Source organism: Pongo pygmaeus, chromosome 14 (assembly GCF_028885625.2).
Source record: "Pongo pygmaeus isolate AG05252 chromosome 14, NHGRI_mPonPyg2-v2.0_pri, whole genome shotgun sequence".
In the NCBI taxonomy this organism is placed as follows: Eukaryota; Metazoa; Chordata; class Mammalia; order Primates; family Hominidae; genus Pongo; species Pongo pygmaeus.
In genome coordinates this window covers 29,639,332-29,661,447 of record NC_072387.2, presented here as the reverse complement: position 1 = coordinate 29,661,447, position 22,116 = coordinate 29,639,332, and the positions used below count along the sequence as shown (strand labels likewise).

General features: G+C 43.3%; 1 protein-coding gene across 2 annotated transcripts in view; it reads left to right on the top strand.

Moving 5' to 3' along the window:
* Positions 1 to 490: 490 nt before the first annotated feature.
* Positions 491 to 22,116, top strand: part of SACS (sacsin molecular chaperone) — a 104,005-nt gene continuing 82,379 nt past the window's right edge. The window contains exon 1 of one of the 2 annotated variants that reach the window (XM_054446832.2): positions 491 to 624. The gene's annotated coding sequence lies outside the window, so the exon portion shown is untranslated. Of the gene's footprint in view, positions 848 to 22,116 lie in introns of both variants that reach the window. The other variant, XM_063650707.1, reaches the window with a different exon arrangement.

Here is a 22,116-nt window from a genome sequence, read left to right as displayed (position 1 = left end):
GAAATAAATGCTGGTGGTATTTCACATCCCCCATCAGAGGAAGCAAGAAAATAGAGTTACAATATTTGTTATTATTAAATTGAGACTAGCAATTTCAACTTAGAACAGGATCAATTGTATAGCATTTCACAGTTTACAACACATTTTGAGTGAATGCTTTTTTTTTTTAACCATTGGAACCTCATAAAGAACTCCAAATAACATACAAAAAGCAGATTGTGAGCTACAACATTACCAGGTCACAGGTCTTCATTTCCCATGAGGTACTCGAGACCCATGTGTGACTTGTCTAAGGTCACACAGCTGGTGTTTAATAGAGCCAGTCTTCTGTTAGCCATACCTACTGCTAAAAATTAGCCTTTGCAAGTGAAGAGAACAAAAACGTGTGGTTGGTTGTCACCCCCACAATGAACGACAATGCTGCACTTGCAGCATTATTGACACCTAAGGTTGATGACAGTCCTGTCTCTTTAAGAAAAAAAAAAAGGCCGCTGGGTAGCGGGAGCAACTGACTGCGGCAGGAGCCGTCTGGACCCAGTGCGGCTGCGGGACAGTCACGCTGGGAACTGCTGATGGCACTGGAGGAAAACAAAGGCCAAGAGACCCTGATGCCCACAGCCCCCAGTAAGTCCAAGGTTCCAGCTGGGTGGCCAGCGAGAAGGGCAGCTGCAGGAGCAGCCTGGGGACAGGCGGGCTCCATGGTGTTCTTGGCCATCCGTCCCCTGAGCCTTGGGAAACCAGGGCTCGGCCACTGCAGCTGCCTGGGGGAGGTAAGGGGCCACTTTCCTTAACATACCCGCCTTCGGAGAGGACAGAGACGAGAGGGCCTTCAGCGTGCTGTACGGCTGTGAGTAATGAGCTCTTCTGAAAATGTACAGTTTGGGTTGGCTGCTTGTGAATTTGTGGGTGAGGAGCGGCTGCAGGGTGACTAGAGAGATCTGCTGCGGTCAAGATGCTGGACTAGCCGCTTTGTCATTTTAATTTCCACCCGGGTTGACATGCACCGCCACAATGGAGCTGCGGCAGTAACACAGTGTGGGGTCCAGAGTCTTGTTGAACAATAAGATGGGATTCTTAAAGTAGCTTACAGTTAATTTGCAGAATTGCTCTCACTTTAAACAGCATGCCTTCAAACAATGCCATATGTTATGGTTATCTTATATAATATTTGAAAATCCTGCTTTTAGTTAAAAAATATTTCACATATTTAATTTTATTCTAATAAGTGATCATTAGATTCTTTGAAAGAGTATTCCAGCTTTAGCAACAAAACCTCTCTCTCCCTGTCTTTTTTTCTTCCTTAAAACAAGGTCAATACCTCAGAGAAGAGGACTGGATTTGTTTCTATTATAACATATCAATTGTTTTGGCTTTAATTTTAATTCTCTCTGCCTCTGAAGATGGATAAAGCCCATTCCGCTTAAGTAAAAGGCAGAAAGCCAGGTTGAATCCATGTGCTTCCCAAGCGCAAGCTGCTCTGAAGTTATTTTGAAGGGGAACTCTTCATTTCTCCATCAGTGCAGATAAAAGTAATTGATTCACAGGTCATGGATTAAAATAATAATAATAGTAAATAATTGACACAATCCCATTTTATTTGTCACATGACAAGCAGATTTGCCATACTGTTTTTCTTAAGCTGCCCATTGATAACCAGACTCATTCTAGGTTAATGCAGGGTCATGATGTCCCAGTAATTTTACTTATGACCATCCAGACTGCCTTCCCTAATCTTGCCCTGAAGCCTCACTTTGGGCTGTGACAACGATCCTGTTTCCTTTCCTCTATCCTCCTTAGCCGTCCCTTTCATCCTTTCTTCACCTTCCTGGGCTGTTTGGGCAATTTTTTCTTTCTTTTCTCCTTAAAGACTCCTTCAGTCTCTCTTTCAAACAAAGCAAGCCAGATTTTCCACATACCCTATTTTCCTTATATTCTTACTTGGTTTATAAGAACTTTTCCATGATTAAGTGTTTTCTATTCTTCACATAATAGGAAGAAAAATCCAATTATAGAACTTGAAGACCAAGGTTTGCTTACATCCGAAGCATCTCAAAACCATTGCTTTATGCTGGACTTGAACCCAGAAGCCCCGGGTTCCAATCTCAGGTCTACCACATCCTCACTCTGCAGCCCCTGACAATCCACATAACTTCTGTGAGCCTCAGTTCCCTCCTGTGTCAGAGATGATACAATTATTCACTTAATGGTCACAGGGTTGAAACCAGGTGATTTGTGTGAAGGCACCTAGCAGGGTTCTTCACACAGTGTCACTATTTAGTAAGAGTTTTGTCGTTTTCTCACTCAGTCCATCATCTACCTAACCACCATGGTGAAGCATGCTAAAGTGGTTCATGCACCATTTCCCTAAAGGAATAAATTTTGAAATGAACTTTTGGCTGAGTGCATCTGAATGAATTCTGATCAGTACAAAATACATATTCAGTTCTTGCTATGCACGAAACACGGTTCTAAGCCCTCTTGTCTATAAAAGGAATGCTGATGTTTCCATGTTGCCATAGGAGTATTCTTTGGAAGAAGGAAGGCCAATTCTCTTTGTACAACTCTTCCTAAATCCTTTATGACAGCAGCAGTGATGATGATATTGACCACTCCCACCATGAGCCCACATGAGGACTACTAAATGTGACTGATGCAAAGGATGCCAAATTGGAAGTCAGGACAATTCCCATTGCTGTTCTGATCTTGGACAGCCTGGGTGGCAATTTGCTCTTTGCAATGCCAATCCTGTTACTATTTTAATTTCTACTTTGTATGTCTTTCTCCTGCCGTCTTTCCTTTCCTTAACTCACACTCAGGATATTGTGTCAGATTTTAACGTCTAGGATGAGGCTGTTTCACCCCTACCTAAGGGTGAACATAGTGAAGTTGGGAAAAGCACTGGATTGGGGACCAAAGGGTGTGGCTCTAGCCCTGCTTTGACTTCTCTTTGTGCTAATTAGAAAGCCTTTTAACGTCATCTCTAAGGCAAGAGACATAGAATAATCTTTCAATTTCCTTCAGGTTCTGACTAGATGATTCAGATAGTCTCTTTGGGGTAGCCTCAGTTTATAACAATTATTTGATCAAATTAAATGCTTTTATCTCATTGATTCTTACAATAGCTTATGAAACAGACAGCCGCATTTTGCAGATTACAAAATGTAACCTTAAGAGAGAGTAGAACCCCAAGTATTTCTTATTAGTAAAAGGAGAGACTGACTAGATGGTAAGACTCGACTCCCTTGGTGAGCATCAGTGAGTTCTCAGACTGAACTCTAAGCTCTGTTCCTACCATGGTATGCCCCTCAGGGCACTTCAAATTGACGACGATGTGAAACCCAAGGTGACACGTTGGTTCTGGGTTTTGTCAGGAGAGATCTATGGTCCAATTATAATAACCTTACATCCAGACAAACATTTGTTTTAAATATTCTGCTCGAGATTACACCATGAGTCTGTCATCTAGGGCAGAAAATAAGGGCTCTACAGTCCACCTAGCCTTTTAATGTGTTCTGAAATGACATTTAAAAATAAATCAAAGCCACCCTAATACAATTATTGGTGATCGTTTAAATCCTTACCTCATTAAAGTACTAAGTGCTAGAAAGGAGTATTTGAATTCTATATGTATCTAGAACTTGTGCACATTTTCACACAGTAATACTTTAGCCTTTTTCCTTGTTTTTAATGCAATAACAAATTTAACCATTTAAAAAACCCGATAGGGTTACAAGTTAAAATACATAAAATATTGCATAAGACATAAACATACTAAAAAATAATTTGTGGTTTATCTGAAACTCAAACTTAAGGTGTATATGTTTATATTTATAATTTTTATTTGCTAAATTTGGCAATATGATATAAACAGAGCTTTAATTGATCAATGATAGTTACTTAAGAGCTTAAGGATATTAGTTTGTTAGGTCTTTAAGCTTCAAACATAAATTACAACCAATCTTTATGAGTTTTCTGTCAATTACACCAAATATTCCTTTAGTTTTATTTATTAATTTTTTTTGAGATGTTGTCTAACTCTGTCACCCAGGCTGGAGTGCAGTGGGGGTGCAATCTGGGCTCACTGCAACCTCCACTTCCCGGGTTCCAATGATTCTCCTGCCTCAGCCTCCCGAGTGGCTGGGATTATAAGTGACTGCTACCACGCCCAGCTAATTTTTGTATTTTTAGTAGAGACGGAGTTTCACCATGTGGCCCAGGCTGGTCCTGAACTCCTGATCTCCAGTGATCCGCCCACTTCAGCCTCCCAAAGTGCTGGGATTACAGGCGTGAGCCCAGCCAATATTATATTAAATGTTTATGCTAAGTGACCATCCAGAGACAATCCTGATTACGAAGAACAGATCTATGTTCATTTTACTGTCATATTTCTGAGAGTCCCTGCTAAGAATAGTAATAAAAAGTACCCAAGATTTTAATGTATTTGGAGTAAGATATACTGAATTTTGGAACCTGGCTCCACATCATACTAATTCTGACACTTAACCTCTTGCAGCCTCAGCTTCCTCCTTCTTAAATGGGATTCATGATAGGTTAAAAATCCCTACCTCGGGCCTGGCGCAGTGGCTCGCGCCGGTAATCCCAGCACTTTGGGAGGCCGAGGCGGGCAGATCACGAGGCCAGGGGATCGAGACCATCCTGGCTAACATGGTGAAACCCCGTCTCTACTAAAAATACAAAAAAATTAGCTGGGCGTGGTGGCGGGCGCCTGTAGTCCCAGTTACTCAGGAGGCTGAGGCAGGAGAATGGCGTGAACCCAGGAGGCGGAGCTTGCAGTGAGCCAATATTGCACCACTGCACTCCAGCCTGGGCGACAGAGAAAGACTCTGTCTCAAAAAAAAAAAAAAAAAAAAAAAAAAATCCCTACCTCAACGACTGAATCACAGTTTAGTGAGCCTCTGCCATGGTTGTACATGGTCAATCCTCCCTAAAGAGTTAGTTTTTAAAGAAATAATTGAATATTATTTTTCCTTCAAAAAGTCAATATTATTAGATAATATCAATTAAGATATTATGTATTCTGAAATGACACTTAAACATCAAATATATTTTAGTCGTATAATCTATTTTTAAAATTTCATTTAACAGGTTTATTGAGATATTCACATCCCATACAATTCACTCATATGTGATGTTATTTTTATGTAAAATTTTATCTTTGAGAATAATCGAGCTTTTGAAGGCAAACCTAAGACTCTGGGAGCTTCTATTTCAGTGCCAGCCTTCTAGCCTCCTGCCTCCACAATTAGCTCTGCCAGTTGACAAGCTAGAATCTGAGGCTAGATAAACTACATACAAAATATGTGGTTTTATTATCTGTAAATTGGCCAAAGTGACTAAATTATTCACTCTTTATTGAATACTTTCTGTATCCATAAACCTAAGTAGGAGAGTCAAAGGTGAATAAGACATTCTTGAGCAACTTTCAGCAAAGTAGATGAGAAAGATTTGTATGACACAAGGAATTTGGAGCACTGGGGGAATAATTTATTTATTTTTCTTATTATTGAAATACAGTATCTTTTCTGTTGTACATTTTACATCGAAATCTTTAATTACACACACACGAAAGATCAAGTAGCACTCACCTTTAGCTTCACCTTTTGTGCTCTAGAAACTATTTTACATACATATTTAATTTCAGGATTATATTTAAGGTCTGGTAGTGGCTGTGGTGACCCCCAACCTTTCCTGCAGCACACTATGCCAACACAGGTCTTTCATTAATGTCATCCAAAATGCTTGCTGTGCCTTACCTTTAAAGGTCTATTGATTCATAGCGTGAATTCATCCGACTTTTCCATTTTGCAAATATTCTATTTTTAAACCAATTTAGTCTTTGCTGACTCATATTTTCTCCTGAAGTTAGGAGAGTGAGATGATTACTTCGCTGATAATTCCCATGGAGGCGTTCTGTGGGCCTGAAGTCTGTCTGCATTTGGCTCCTTGTTTTGTAATGTTAGGGGCTTTCAAGGGTCAGCTTTCACCATATCCCAGAGGATTTAGCCATGTATGAATCTGGTTGAATCAAAAGGATGAATTTTTCATTCCCATCTTCAGATGAACATGGACCCCATTTCTTAGGAGATCACCAAGGGCAATTCTGCCTCTATTCCTTTCTCAAAGAGCGTTTCTAGGGAAACCCAAGCTATTCTGCCAGGTGCAGCTGCAGAGGCGTGTCTGTGAACACGGCAGCACTGAAAACTATGAAAAGCGAAGGAATCCTTCAGGGAAGAGTGGCTTTACTAGTCCCAAAGACACCCTTAAACAGACAGACAAGACAGCATATCAAAGGAGATAGAGTATTCGTGTGGCTCCTGATTGTATTTTAATCTCATTTCTGCAGGAGAGGCCTTTCTTGTCCTGTCCTCGGGGAACAGCCAGGTGTTCCTGTGCTAGTTCCTGGGAAGCTGCTTTATCCCCCCTTCTCTCCAGTGCAATTCGCTTTGTCACCTCAGGAACTTCTTCACTTCCCACACTCTTCTCCTGCCTCCCTCTGCCAAAAGGCTCCACCTCTGCCAAAGGGCGGTGTTTAGCTCAGGGAGCAGCTCCCATTATTTATACAATAGTTATGATTTAAGTCCCCAGTCTCCTGGCTGTTCCTGTTTGAAACTGTGTAACTCAAAGAACTTTTCCCATCAGTGAGTAAGTGCAGCTGGCATGTTTATCTTCCCACTCCTTAAATGAAATCATATGTACAGTAGTGCCAAGTTTTCCTACTGTGGGTCAAGCCCATATGCCAAAATAGGATATTTTTGCTGGGAAGGCCTAGAGGTCACTGCGTGGCACATGTGCTTGCTAGCTGTGGGCAGTGGCTTGAGGTTCCAAGCTGGGGAGGAGGGGAGCCCCGGTCCCTAACAGCTGTTGGACAGCACTGATTGTTTTGACCCCTGAAGCATGAGAAGAGGTCATGAATCAGTGGGCAGAGAATATCATGAACACATTTCATGTCACTTCGTGTGTTAAAAAACATTACATCAGCAAAAGTAGTAGCATCTAATATTTGCAAAAACCATCTGCAGTTGACTAAATGCTGTTAGAGCACAGCTCAGTTTGGTGGTGCAGTGATACAGTTCATGGATAAGGCAAGCTGGCCCTGTTCAGGGATGAGGAAAGCTGGGCACAGCGAGATTATGCGATTCTCAAGCCATGGTGAGGAGAAGACTGAAGAATGTTCTCTTCCATCAAGTGGTGCTACTCCCCAAATGGTAGGGTAGAAGCAGCGTTCCTCCCTTTCAGAAAGAGAAGGAGGAAGGAGGAAATGAGGTTTGAGGGTGTGAAAGGAAAATATCTTAGGCCCCCAAGATCACTAAGGAAAACTCAACCCGGGAACTGCTTAGGGCCAACCTGCCTCCCATTCTATTCAAAGTCACTCCTCTGCTCTCTGAGATAGATGCATATCTGATTTGCCTCCTTTGGAAAGGCTAATCAGAAACTCAAAAGAATGCAACCACTTGTGTATCACCTATCTGACCCCGATTCCAGTCTTCTTGCCTTTGCTTCAAGTTGTCCCCCCTTTCCAGACCAAACCAATGTACTTCCTTTTTTTTTTTTTTTTTTTTTTTTTGAGACGGAGTCTCACTCTGTCACCCAGGCTGGAGTGCAATGGCATGATCTCAGCTCACTGCACCCTCCACCTCCCGAGTTCAAGCAATTCTTCCATCTCAGCCTCCCGAGTAGCTGGGATTACAGGCACCCACCATCATGCCGGGCTAAGTTTTGTATTTTTGTAGAGATGGGGTTTCACCATGTTGGCCAGGCTAGTCTTGAACTCCTGACCTCAGATGATCTGCCCGCCTTGGCTTCCCAAAGTGCTGGGATTACAGGCGTGGGCCACTGCACCTGGCCTGTACTGCTTACATACACTAATTGATGTCTCATGTCTCCCTAAATGTATAAAACCAAGCTGTGCCCTGACCACCTTGGGCAAATGTCATCAGGACTTCCTGAGGCTGTGTAAGGGGCACGTCCTCAACCTTGGCAAAATAAACTATAAATTAACTGAGACCTGTCTCAGATTTTCTGGGCTCACAGAAGTCCTATACTTGTGTCAGGCACTCAGTTGTGGGGAAGAAGTAAGAGCTGGGAGCCACCAGGATTTAAACAAAGTATGGGCTGTTGCTGGACTCTTCTGGACACCAGTTTCCTTCTCTGTACAATGAAATTCACAATTCCCTACCAAATCATTAGGCTGTTATGAGACTGAAATAAGATCATCCCTATGAAATCACTTCAACAAATCTAAAATACCATGCCCCTACAAGGTAATCTTATTGTACTGCATTTTAATTTTACTATCAATAACATTTCAATTGTATAAAAATTTTGTATATACTAATATTCTTTGCCATGTCACACAGACCCCCGGCAGCCACGCTCTAGCTCACAGGCACGAGCCCACTCCCGCAGAGAGTCAGGCAGGGTGGAGCTTCGGGACCCCAAGTCCAGCACCCATCTGAGATTTTCACACCCTGAGCAGAGCAGTAGGGGCAACTTAACTGGGCACCAAGTGGGCAAAAATGGCGCCTTCCCCACTGTGTGTGCAGAAGGGTGAATTCCTGGATGTTGAGGGAGGGGGGCACAGAAACTCCCTGCCCACTCTCCCCAGGAAGATGGCAGGGCCCATGGGGACAAGGATTCCCCCCTCTTCCCCACCACCATGGACATAAAGCCTTAGTGGACACCAAGGCCCCAGCACAACATCAGGCCCCAAGTGACACTGGACTCTAGGTGGACACTGGACATCAGACACCAGGTTGATGCCAGGCCCTAGTCAAGTGGACTCCGGTCCCTGCATAAACATCAGGTGCCAGTTTGGCACATAGGCCCCAGGTGGACACCAGGCCCCAGCTGAACATCAGGCCCCTGGTGGATGCCCAGGTTAATACCAGACCCCAGGTGGACACAAGGCCCCAGGTACATTCAGGCCCCAGGTACATTCAGGCCCTGGGTGGAAACCAGGCCCCAGATGGACATCAGGCATCTGTATGTCAGGTCCCAGGTGGACACATAGGCCCCAGTTGAACACCAGGCCCCAGATGAACATCAGGCCCCAAGTGGATGTCTAGTCCCCAGGTAAATACCAGGGCCAAGGTGAACAGGAGGCCCCAGGTGGATACCTAGGCCCCTGGCGAACATCAAGCCCCAGGTGGACACCCTGACCCCAGGGGACCATCCAGCTCGAGGTGGACATCAGGCCCCAAGTGGACACCAGTACCCAGATGGACATCAGGCCCCAGGTAGACACTGGACTTGAGGTGTACACCAAGCACCAGGCTCATCATGCCCAGGCCCCCCGCTGGACACAATGAAGCAACAGGTTCCATTCAGTGATACAATAAAGCACATCACAAAGCTCCTTCACCCATCTCTTTATAATAATTAACTGAGCTGGATAGTCACATGTTCATATATAGGCCTAATAACCTCAGAAATGTAATTATTTAGATTCTACAAAACGTGTGTTTGGACTTGTTTAATGGAAACTCAGGTTCCATTCAGTGATTTAAAACAGCACATCACAAAGCTTCTTTGTACATAGCTTGGTTTTCGTTACTAGAACTGGATGTTCATATGTTGATATACAGGCCTGATAGCCCCTGAAATGTCATATCTGAGATTCTACAAAACATGTGTTTGGAACTTGTTTCATGGAAACACAGGTTCCATTCATTTACATAAAACAGCACATCAGAAAGTTTCTCCTCACATAGCTTGTTTTTCATTATTAGGGCTGAAAATCTATATAGGTACAATAGTCTCTGAAATCTCATTTCCTTTTTTTTTTTTTTTTTTGAGACGGAGTTTCCCACTTGTTGCCCAGGCTGGAGGGCAGTGGCGTGATCTCGGCTCACTGCAACCTCCACCTCCCGGGTTCAAGTGATTCTCCTGCCTCAGCCGCCCAAGTAGTTGGGATTACAGGCATGCGCCGCCACGCCCGGCTAATTTTGTATTTTTAGTAGAGCCGGGGCTTTTCCATGTTAGCCAGGCTGGTCTCGAACTCCCGACCTCAGGTCATCTGCCCACTTCGGCCTCCCAAAGTTCTGGGATTATAGGCGTGAGCCACCACACCCAGCCTGAAATCTCCTTTCTTAGATTCTCCAAAACATGTGTTTGGAAATTGTATAATGGAGATTCCAGTTGCATTCAGTGATATAATAAAGCACATCATAAACCGTCTTCACACATAGCTTGTTTCTAGTTATTAGTAGTGGATATTTGTATATTCATATATAAACCCAATAACCTCTGAAATGTCATTTTTGTAGATTCTACAAAACGTGTTTGAAACTTGTTTCATAAAAACACAGGTTCCATTCAGTGATATAAAACAGCACATCACAAAGCTGTTTTTAGTTATTAGGGATGGATACTCGTATATTCATATATAGGATAATATCCTCTGAAATGTCATTGCTTAGGTTTTAAAAAATGAGTGCTTGTAACTTGTTTAACAAAAACACTGGTTCTTTTCATTCATACGAAATAGTGCATCCCAAAGCTCAAAGCTTCTTCACACATAGCTTGCTTTTAGTTATTAAGGCTCCGTATTTTTATATATAGGCCTAATAGTTTATATATAGGCCTAATAGCTTCTGAAATCTCATTAATTAGATTCCACAAAATGTGTGTTTGGAACTTGTTTAATGAAAACTCACATCCCATTCAGCGATATAATAAAGCACACCACAAAGGTTCTTTGCACATAGCTGTTTCTAGTTATTAGGGCTGGATATTAGTAGGTTCATATAGAGGCCTAATAATCTCTGCAATGTCATTACTTAGATTCTACAATACGTGCTTTTGGAACTTGTTTAATAGAAACGCTTGTTCCGTTCAGTGATATAAAACAGCGCATCCTAAAGCTTCTTCGCACATAGATTGTTTTTTATTATTAGTGATAGGTAGTTGTATATTCATATATTGGCCTAATAGCCTATGGAATGTCATTCCTTAGGTTCTAAAAAATGTGTGTTTGGAACTAGTTTAATAAAAACACAGGCTCCATTCAGTGATGTGAGACAGCACATCACAAAGCTTCTTCACAGATTGTTTCTAGTTATTAGGGATGGATATTCGTATATTCATATATAGACCTAATAGCCTCTGAAATGTCATTCCTTGGCTTCTAAAGAACGTCTGCTTGGAAGTTGTTTAATAAAAATACAGGTTCCATTCACTGATATAAAACAGCAAATCATAAAGCTTCTGCTCACATAGCTTGTTTTTAGTTATTAAGGCTGGATTTTCATATGTTTATATATAGGCCTAATCGCCTCTGAAATCTCATTAAACAGGTTCTACAAAACGTGTTTTTACAACTTGTTTAATGGAAACTCACATTTCATTCAGTGATATAATAAAGCACATCACAAATGTTCTTCGCACATAGCTTTTTTCCAGTTAATAGGTCTGGATATTCATACGTTCATATATAGGCCTAACAATGTCTGAAATGTCATTGGTTAGATTCTACAAAACGTGTTTCTAGTATGCATTTAACAGAAACACAGGTTTCTTTCAGTTATATGAAACACCAAAGGCTGAGGCAGGAGAATGGCGTGAACCCAGGAGGCAGAGCTTGCAGTGAGCCGAGATCGTGCCACTGCACTCCAGCCTGGGCAACACAGCGAGACTCCGTCTCAAAAAAAAAAAAAAAAAAGAAACACCACATCACAAAGCATCTTCGCACACAGACTGTTTTAGTTATTAGAGATGGATATTCAAATATTCACATAAGACCTAATAGCCTCTGGAATGTCATTCCTTAGGTTTTTATAAAACGTGTGTTTGGAACTTGTTTAATAAAAACACAGGTTCCATTCATTCAGTGATATGAAATACCACATAACAAAGCTTCTTCATGCACAGGTTGTTTTTAGTTATTAAGGATGAATATTTGTATATTCACATGTGGGCCTAATAGCCTCTGAAATGTCATTCCTTAGGTTGTATAAAAAGTGTGTCTGGAACTTCTTAAATAAAAACACAAGTTACATTCAGTGATATAATAAAGCACATCACAAAGCTTCTTCTCACACGGCTTGTTTTCAGTTATGGGGCTGAATTTTCATATGTTTATATATAGGGCTCTGAAATCTCATTTGTTGGATTCTATAAAACATGTGTTAGGAACTTGTTTAATGAAAAGTTATGTTCCATTCAACAATATAATAAGGTACATCACAAAGCTCCTTTGCACATAGCTTTTTTCCAGTTAGTAGCATGTTCATATATAGGCCTAATAACCTCTCAAACGTTGTTACTTAGATACTTAGATACACCATAGGTGGATGCCCAGGCCCTAGGTAAATACTAGGCCCCAGGTTTACATCAGTCCCAAGGTGGACGCAAGACCCCAGTACGTGCCAGGCCCCAGGTGGAAACCAGGCCCCAGATGGATATCAGGCATCTCAGTGTATGTCTGTTCCCAAGTTGACACATGGGCCCCCGTTGAACACCAGGCCCCACTTAAACTTCAGGCCTCAAGTGGATGTCCAGGCCCCAGGTAAATACCAGGGTCATAGTGAACAGGAGGCCCCAGGTAGACAACAGGCCCCAGGTGGATGCCTAGGCCCCTGGTGAACACCACACCCCAGGTAGATACCTTGACCCCAGGGCAACATCCAATTCCCCGTGGACATCAGGCCGCAGGTGAATGCCCAGTTCCCATGTGGACATCAGTCCCCAGATAAACATCAGGCCCCAGGTGGATACTGGACTCAAGATGTATATCAGGCACCAGACTCACATCCGTGCTACAGCAGGACACAATGTCACAGGTGGACAGCCATCCCACAGAGGATACTGAGGACTCAGATGGACATCCAGGCTCAAGGGGAACATAAGACACTATGTAGGCAACAGGCCTGGGTGCATATCAGACCCCAGGTAAACACTCAGGTTCCAAGAGTACAATAGGCTTGAGATGGATACCCAGGTCCCTGGTAGATACCCAGTCCCCAGCTGAATGTCAACCCTCATGGGATGGCACACTCCACATGGCAACTAGGTGCCAAGTAAATGCCTAAACCACTGGTGAGTATCAAGCCCCAGGGGCATACTTAGACCAGAGCTGGACATCTGGCCCCAGTTGGACACCCAGGACCCAGGTGGATATCTACACCTCAGGCTGACATCAGGCCCCTGGAGAACACCAGGCTTCAAATGACCACCAGACCTCAGGTGGCTATGGAAGCCACAGGTGGATATCAGGTACCACGCTCACACCCAGGGCCCAGGTGGACACAAGGCCCCAGAGGAACAACAGGCCCCAGGTGGACAAAGGCCCTAGGTGCACACCAGGTCCTAGGTGGATACCCACACTTTAGGTGGACACCAGGCCCCAGGCAAACACCAGGCCCCAGGAGGATACCCAGGACTCCGGTGGACATTAGGCCCCTGGTGGACACCAACACCCAAGTGGATGTCAGGCCCCAAGTGGGCACTGAGGCCCCAGGTAAATGCCCAGGTCCCTGGTCAAAAACAGGTCCCTGATGGACAGTCTGGCCCCAGGTGGTCATGAGGCCTCAGGTGGACACTTGACTCCAAATGTCTTGGGTGGACACCACTTCCCAGGTGGATACCTGGGCTCCTGATGAACATCAGGCCCCAGGTTCAATCTAGGTCCCATGTGAACATCCAGGCCCAGGAAGTCCTTAGGCACCAGGGAACACTCAAGCCCCAGGTGGACATCCAGTTCCAGACTGACACCAAGGCCTCAGGTGGACACTAGGCACCAGGAGAACTTCAGGGCCCAGCTGAAATCAAGCCCTGGGTGAATAACCAGGCCCTAGCTAAACACCAGGCCCCAGGTTTACATTGGGCCACAGGTGGACATCAGGCCCAAGGCAGACACTGGATTCTAGGTAGCCTTTAGTCCGTAGGTTCACAGTCACACCTCAGGAAAATACCAGGCCAGGCCCCAGTTGACTGTCAGACCCCATCTAGACACCAGTCCCCATGTAGATAATCTATGCCCCATCTGGACATCAGGTTCCAGGTAAACACCAAGTCCAAGGTGAAGAGCAGGCCCCAGTTTGGTATCTAATCCATAGGTGGACATCAGGCACCAGATTGACACAGAGGCCCAACGTGGATACCTACACTACAGGTGGACATGAGGCCCCAGGTACATACCCAGTCCCCAGGTGACTATTAGGCCCTAGGTGAACACCAGGTCCCAGATGAACATCAGGACCAAAATGGATACCTAGGTCCCTGGGGAACATCAGGCTCCAGGTGGACATCCAGGACCCATGTAGGCAGCTAGGCCCAGAGTGACATCAGGTTCCATGTGGACACCCAGTCTCCAGGTGGATACTGAGTTCCCAGGGGTACACACCAATCCTCAATGACCGAACGGTCACATATTCTCTGGCCAAATGCAATAAAATCACCTCCCCAAAGAATATATATTCTTTAAAGCTGTGAAAACTACACTTCTCAATCATTCTGAAGATAAGGAAATAGCAATAGAATGCTGAACACACACAGAAACGATGGAACTCCCACATCCAACACGAGTGCAATGCTGCTCAACTAGTCCCAGAGCAAGACCCACCATAGAGGAAGCACAGATTAGAACGGAAGAAAATGTGGGACCCTAAATTGCAATATAAGAAAAGAGAAAAAGGCAACCACGCACACCAAGAAATCCAAGAAGTAAAGGGTGACATGGAGACATAACAGGCCCGGTTTCCCAAGAAACATTAGGAACCACATTGCGAAATGAAATGGCAGGCCCCATCAAGCCCTGTTGAGACTTTGAACTGCAGGCCTCTCCTAGACGGTCTCTAGGCCTACAAATTGCTAAGGCCACCCTTAACACGTCTTACCCACCTTGTAGAAATTCCCCACCACTAGGAAAAGACACTAAAACCCATGTTGGTCCGGAGCTTACCCTGCCAGCGCTTACCTTGCCGAAGCTTCCCAAAGCTTCCTGCAGTCCCTGAGTGTCATTAGCTGGCTCTGTGGCTTCCTTGGAGGGCCTGTGGCCTGGGCCCGGCCCCCTCTCTCAGCTCCCGTGCCTGTCCGCCCAGCGGGACGGACCCCTGGTTCCCTGGCGGAGCCGCCCTATGGGCTCACACAGGCGCCGGACGGCCGCGCTCTCGCTCCCAGGCACCAGCCCACTCCCAAGGGCAGTTGAATGTGGCACCCTCTGGGGCCCCAAGTCCTGCACCTGCCCCAGATCTTCATGCCCTGAGCAGAGCAGCGAGAACATCTTACTCAGGCGCCAACTGGGCCAAAATGGCGCCTTTCGCACCACGTGTGCAGGAGGGCAAGTTCCCCATGGTGGGGGAGGGGCACAGAAACTCCCCACCTACTCGCCCAGGAAGAGGGCGGCTCCCATGGAGACAAACCCACGGGCACCTTGATAGTCACAAATGCAATGCTAGATCAAAAAATGATATTCTGGTCAGGCACCCTGGCTTAGGTCTCTAACCTCAGCACTTTGGGAGGCTGAGGCAGGTGGATCACTTGAGGTCAGGAGTTTGAGACCACCCTGGCCAACATGGTGAATCCCCCTCTCTACTAAAAATACAAAAATTAGCTGGGCTTCGTGGCGGGCACCTGTAATCCCAACTACTCAGGCGGCTGAGGCAGGCAAATCATTGGAACCCGTGAGGCGGAAGTTGCAGTGAGCAGAGATCAGCCACTGCCCTCCAGCTGGGGAGACAGAGCAAGACTCCATGTAAGGTAAAAAAAAAAAAAAGAAATGGGTGCTATACTGAAGCACTCAAATGTGGAAACATCAGATGAGAATTTATATAAAAGGGAAACAAACATATATGTCTAAAAATCCTGTATAATGTTAAGCATATAATTATTAAGGAACAAAAAGCACTTCTGTAGTTGAAAACAGTAAAAATTAAGTTGAACTAAATGTATATTACTATTTCATTACAAGCAGAGATAGTCTTTGTATTATATTTAAATGAAGGTATTATCCATATGAAAGAATAAATATAAATTAGAGCCTGTTTCCCAATTTCTGCTTTTCTCTTAGGTTGTTTCTTTTTTTATTTTCAAGAGTTCTTTCTGTATTCCGAACACAAAACCTTTGCTGATTGCTGTGTGGCAAATATCTTCTATTTTATGTAGCTTGCCTTAGGTGAGCAGAAATTCTTAGTTTTAATGTAACTTGAATTTTTTTTTTTTTTTTTTTTGAGATAGAATCTTGCTCCCAGGCTGGAGTGCAGTGATGCGGTCTAAGCTTACTGCAGCCTCTGCCTCCTGGGCTCAAGTGATCCTCCCACCTCAGCCTCCCTAGTAACTGTGACTACAAGTGCGTGCCACCATGCCCGGCTAATTTTTGTATTTTTTGTAGAGGCAGGGTTTTGCCGTGTTGCCCAGGTTGGTCTCAAACTCCTGAGCTCAGGGGTTCCGCCTGCCTCAGTGTTCTAAAGTGCTGGGATTACAGGTGTGAGCCACCGCGCCCGGCCTTGTAGTTTGATTTTAACAATCCTTTCCTTTAGGGTTACTGCTATTTGTTTTTAAAGGAATTCTTATTTACCCTGAAGCCATAAAGATACTGTGTTCCACTTCCTTCTAAAATTTTTAAGGTTTGATTTTCTCACTTATGTGCTTAATCATCTAGAATTGATACTTGTGCACAGTATGGGGTTCAGATAAATTTTCGTGCTTGTTTCCATATAGTTAACCACTTGCCCCAGTAACATTTTTGGAATGGCCCAGCTTTTCCCCACTAAACCCCGCTGATACCTCTCTCATGTATCAGGTTCTCATTAACGCAAGGGCCTGTCTCTGAGCCTTTTACTCTCTTTGATTGTTCCCATGCGAATGCCACATAATTATTATGGTTTCATGTTAAAGCTTAATATCTTCTAGAGCAAGTCTTCCCTCTTCTTCTTAAGTAGTGTCTTTGGTTATCGTGTCTTTATTTTACAAGGTTGTTGGGGTTTTGATTCAAATTGCTTTGAATTACAAGATCAATTTGAGGAGAGTTGACATTTCAATGATATTTAACCTTTTGGTTCATCATGTACATATCTCCATTTTTAAAGAGTCCTTTTAGTGTCTTTCATTAAAGTTTATAGATTTTCTTCCTAAAATTCCTATATAAGTTCTTTCATTATAATGATTCCAAGGTAACATTTTTTTCTTGCTTGATAAATGTCTATCATCAACAAATACTTTTAAACTCTTGCTGGTATGTAGAAATGCAATTTAACTTATATCAGTAATCTTGAAAAAACCTATTATTAACATTGTCAGTTTGTCTGAATTTTTTTGAATACTCTATCCATGAATAGTGATGGTTTTGTTCCCCTCTTCCTTCCCCTCCTCCCTGTTCCTCTTTGTTTTTTCTGTCTTGTTCTGGCTGCCCCCTCCAATACATGCTAAGTAGAAATAGAGATGAAGAAATATCCTTATCACTGCTAAGCATGAGATTTGCCATTTAATTTGCCCTTTAAAAAAGTTCCCTTCTACTTTTTTTTTTTTTTTTTAAGACGGAGTTTCTTGTTGCTCAGGCTGGAGTGCAATGGCACGATCTTGGCTCACTGCAACCTCTGCCTCCCGGGCTCAAGCAATTCTCTTGCCTCAGCCTCCCGAGTAGCTGGGACTACAGACATGCGCCACCACGCCCAGCTAATTTTGTATTTTTAGTAGAGACGGGGTTTCACCGTGTTGGTCAGGCTGGTCTCGAACTCCTGGGCCTAAGTGATCTGGCCTATGCGGCCTCCCAAAGTGCTAGAATTACAGGCGTGAGCCACAGTGCCCGGTTGACTTTTTTTCTTTTACCTTAATCGGTCTTCCAGAAGTTTGCCAATTTAGTAGTGTTTTTAAGGAATTAACTTTTATTTTTACTGATAGTCCCCATTGTATTTTTGTTTTCTCTTTCATTAATTCTGCTCTCATCTTTATTTCCTATTTTCTTTGGGTTTATCCCCAAGACATTTTTTCATAAATTCTTTTTTTGAGATGGAGTCTCGCTCTGTCCCCCAGGCTGAAGTGCAGTGGCACGATCTTGGCTCACTGCAACCTCCGCCTAGTGGGTTCAAGCGATTCTCCTGCCTCAGCCTCCCGAGTAGCTGGGATTATAGGCACACACCACCATGCCCGGCTAATTTTTTGTGTTTTTTAGTAGAGACAGGGTTTCAGCATGTTGGCGAAGCTGGTCACGGACTCCTGACCTCAGGTGACCTACCAGCCTCAGCCCCCCAGAGTGCTAGGATTAGAGACGTGAGCCACCACGCCCGGCCTTTTTCCTAAATTCTTAAAATGGATACTTAACTCATTAATTTTTAGCTTTTCTTCCTTCTGGATGAAATCATTAAAGGATATACATTTTCTCATAAATTTACTGATCTCCATTTTTAATAACAAAGAGCAGGTTAAAGACTTAGTGTTTTCAGCAGGCACTTCGATCAGCATTTAATGAGTCATTTTGTATTCATTTTATTTATCTTTAAAGTTATTCTCTATTTGTGGTACTGGTTTTCAAATGTAGATGGAAAGTTTCTTTTCATAATACATTTATTTAATTAAAATATCATTTTGGGAAAAATAAATAGTAAGTAAAGAATAAATAGGTGGTGCACAAGTAGGCCAAAGATCACCAAGGTAGTATGTTGTAGCTCAAAAATGAAAAACAAATTATGAGAGTGATTCATCACAGGCTGTATTTTGAGAAAAGAATGATCTGGGTAACCGCTACCTTATCACCTTCACATGTATTGGCTCACACCATACATAATGATTCAATCATGGTAGGTGATTTCTGACAATTATGGAGAGTATGGCAGTTTCCAGGGAGATGAACATGTGTAAACGTTCTAAGTTTCCAGGAAAGGAACAATAGTGTTTGGAATTCTAAATTGTGAGTTAGATGTTAATGGCAGAAGTAGTATTAAAATTAAAAGACTGGGCTGGGTGCAGTGGCTCACACCTGTAATCCCAGCACTTTGGGAAGGCTGAGGTGGGTGGATCACCTGAGGTGAGAAGTTCGAGAGCACCCTGGCCAACATAGTGAAACCCTGTCTCTACTAAAAATACAAAAATTAGCCAGGCATAGTGATGCATGCCTGTAGTCCCAGCTACTCAGGAGGCTGAGGCAGGAGAATTGTTTGAACCCGGGAGGCGGAGGTTGCAGTGAGCCAAGATCATGCCACTGCACTCCAGCCTAGGCAACAGAGCGAGACTCCATCTTAAAAAATAAAAAAAGAAAAAAAGAAAAGAAAAGAAAAAGAAAAATGAAGTTAAAGACTGGATTATATGAAAGAGATTGCATTCAGGTGGTGTGAGACAAGGGCACAGTGATCTCTGAGACCTAGCACGTGTGTATCAAGGACAAGTCATGTCAGATTTAACCCACTTCCCCCTTACTAATAGATGAGACTATCGGACTGGCCAAGCAGTGTAAGTCAGAAGGAAGACTGCAGCTTGGATTAGTAATACATTGGGCAGAATCATCCTATTCTGTTAGAAATGACAGGAATAAATGTGATTGATAACAGTATATTTACAATGGCTAAGAGAGTAACTGAGGAAATATTATCCAAAGATTGATTTTTGTAATAAATGTATCATTGTCCATGGGAAGTAAAATTTAATAATTTGCCGCGGAGCTCTATGCTGTTTAGCAGTGTTATCAAACATGCCTGGTGATACCAAGTTAATTAATATTCTAGATTACAGAACATGTATTCTTAAAGATATCGACAAACTGGAATTAGAGATTCAGCGAGGTCGACAAGCATGAATGTGCAGTGTTCCACTGAGATCAATACTGCTCTGATTCCCTTCTGATGTTCCTACAGAGGCCGAGCACTAGTGGCAGATAGCCCTGGAAGTCCTGCTTCCAGTATAACTAATTCCAGATTTCCCTTGAGTTCTGATCTATCATATAAAACCTGCATGTTTTATATTCATACAAACATGTTTATATTCATATTTTTTTCTTTTTGAGACGGAGTCTGGCTCTGTCACCCAGGCTAGAGTGCTGTGGCGCGATCTCGGCTCACTGCAGGCTCCACCTCCCGGGTTCACACCATTCTACTGCCTCAGCCTCCTGAGTAGCTGGGACTTCAGGTGCCCACCACCATGCCCGGCTAATTTTTTGGATTTTTAGTAGAGATGGGGTTTCACTGTGTTAGCCAGGATGGTCTCGATCTCCTGACCTCGTGATCCGCCCGCCTCGGCCTCCCAAAGTGCTGGGATTATAGGCATGAGCTGCTGTGCCCGGCCCCAAGTCCTATATTTTACAGATAAAGAAATTGATCCTAATCCTTCACTGTATTATACAAGACCTCTTTTAATTTTAAACATTTCAAACTGGAGTCCAATTTTAAGTCCATTATCATACAAAAGGTTTCCATCCTCTTGCTAATATAGTTCCTTAATTTAATTTTAGTTCTTAAATCCTAAATTTACATATATAGTTTTTCTACTTCTTGGCATGGCAATCAAAATTTCATGAATTATTCATGAAAGAAAATAAGATTTTGCATTGGTATGTCTGAATTAATCTCACTCATGATGCCTAGTAATATTTTTAATTATAGCAAGTTACTGGGAAAGTGTTTTCAGAAAAGCATTTACAGTGAATACGGAGTTCTTTTCCTGGGTTTTCATGAACATACAAGAACTGATAATGTAATCAGTATAGCTTAGGTTGTTATTCCTGCATTCCTTTTTTTCCCCGCAATGAAACATTGTTGCATAGCAAATGCAGAATAAGAAGTACCAAGCTGGTCTTCCTGTTTCCAGTCCATCCCTTCCTGGTTGGATGGGCTGAAACAAGTAACTGACCTTCCTGTGCATCAAGTTTAACATATCAGCATCTCTACCTTTATTGTTCTGTCTACTTGAAATGTAGTATGATAATGTCTAAGAGAGCATCTTGAAAATTATGAAGTATTTTAGAACAATGAATGGGCAGAAAGTGCAGTCTCATGTGTCCCTCCGCTTATCATTGTTTATAAAGTTTGCCGGCCGGGCGCAGTGGCTCACGCCTGTAATCCCAGCACTTTGGGAGGCTAAGGCGGGCGCTTCACCTTGAGGTTGGGAGTTTGAGACCAGCCTGACCAACGTGGAGAAATCCCGTCTCTGCTAGAAATACAAAATTAGCTGGGCGTGGTGGCACTTGCCTGTAATCCCAGCTACTCAGGAGGCTGAGGTTGGAGGATCGCTTGAACCCGGGAGGAAGAGGTTGCAGTTAGCTGAGATCATGCCATTGCGCTCCAGCCTAGGCAAAAAGAGTGAAACAACTTCTCAAAAACAAAAAAAAAAGTTTCTAATTTTTCACTGAGGCTTCCTTGGGTTAGCCCAGATTGTGCCCAGCACCCTAAAAAATAAAAACTAAAAAGAAAGTTTGTCATTTTTTTCTTCTATTTATTTCTTAAAATGTTAGACTATTATAGGCACCAATAGTTATAAGGAATATTACTAGTAAAATAAAGCCTTTCTGATAACACATTTACCCTTCCTTTTCTAAGGTAAATATTTTGCTTTCAAACATGAGTTATTACTGTACATATAAAGTTGTAGGTTTGGGTCGGGTGCAGAGACTCACACCTGTAATCCCAGCAGTTTGGGAGGTCGAGAGGCAGGGAGATCACTTGAGGTCAAGAGTTCAAGATCAGCCTGGCCAACAGGGAAAAACCCCATCTCCACTAAAAATACAAAAATTAGCTGGGTGTGGGGGCAGGCGCCTGTAATCCCAGCTACTCAGGAGGCTGAGGCAGAAGAATCACTTGAACCTGGGAGGTAGATGTTGCAGTGAGCCAAGATCATGCCACTGCACTCCAGCCTGGACAATAGAAGGAGGCTCTGTCTCAGAAAAAAAAAAAAGAAAAAAAAAAAACAGGTTTGGATTTAAAGGGTGTTGTTCCTGAAAAAAGGCACTTCACATGTGAGTGAAGCACATACTGCCACTTGGAAGAAGTTAGGTAAATAGAGGGAACATGAAACTAAGTGGTTAAGTAGATGTACTTCTAATTTTTTTTTTTTTTTTGAGACAGAATCTGGCTCTGTTGCCCAGGCGGGGGGAGCGCAGTGGCGCGATCTTGGCTCACTGCAAGCTCCGCCTCCCGGGTTCACGCCATTCTCCTGCCTCAGCCTCCCAAGTAGCTG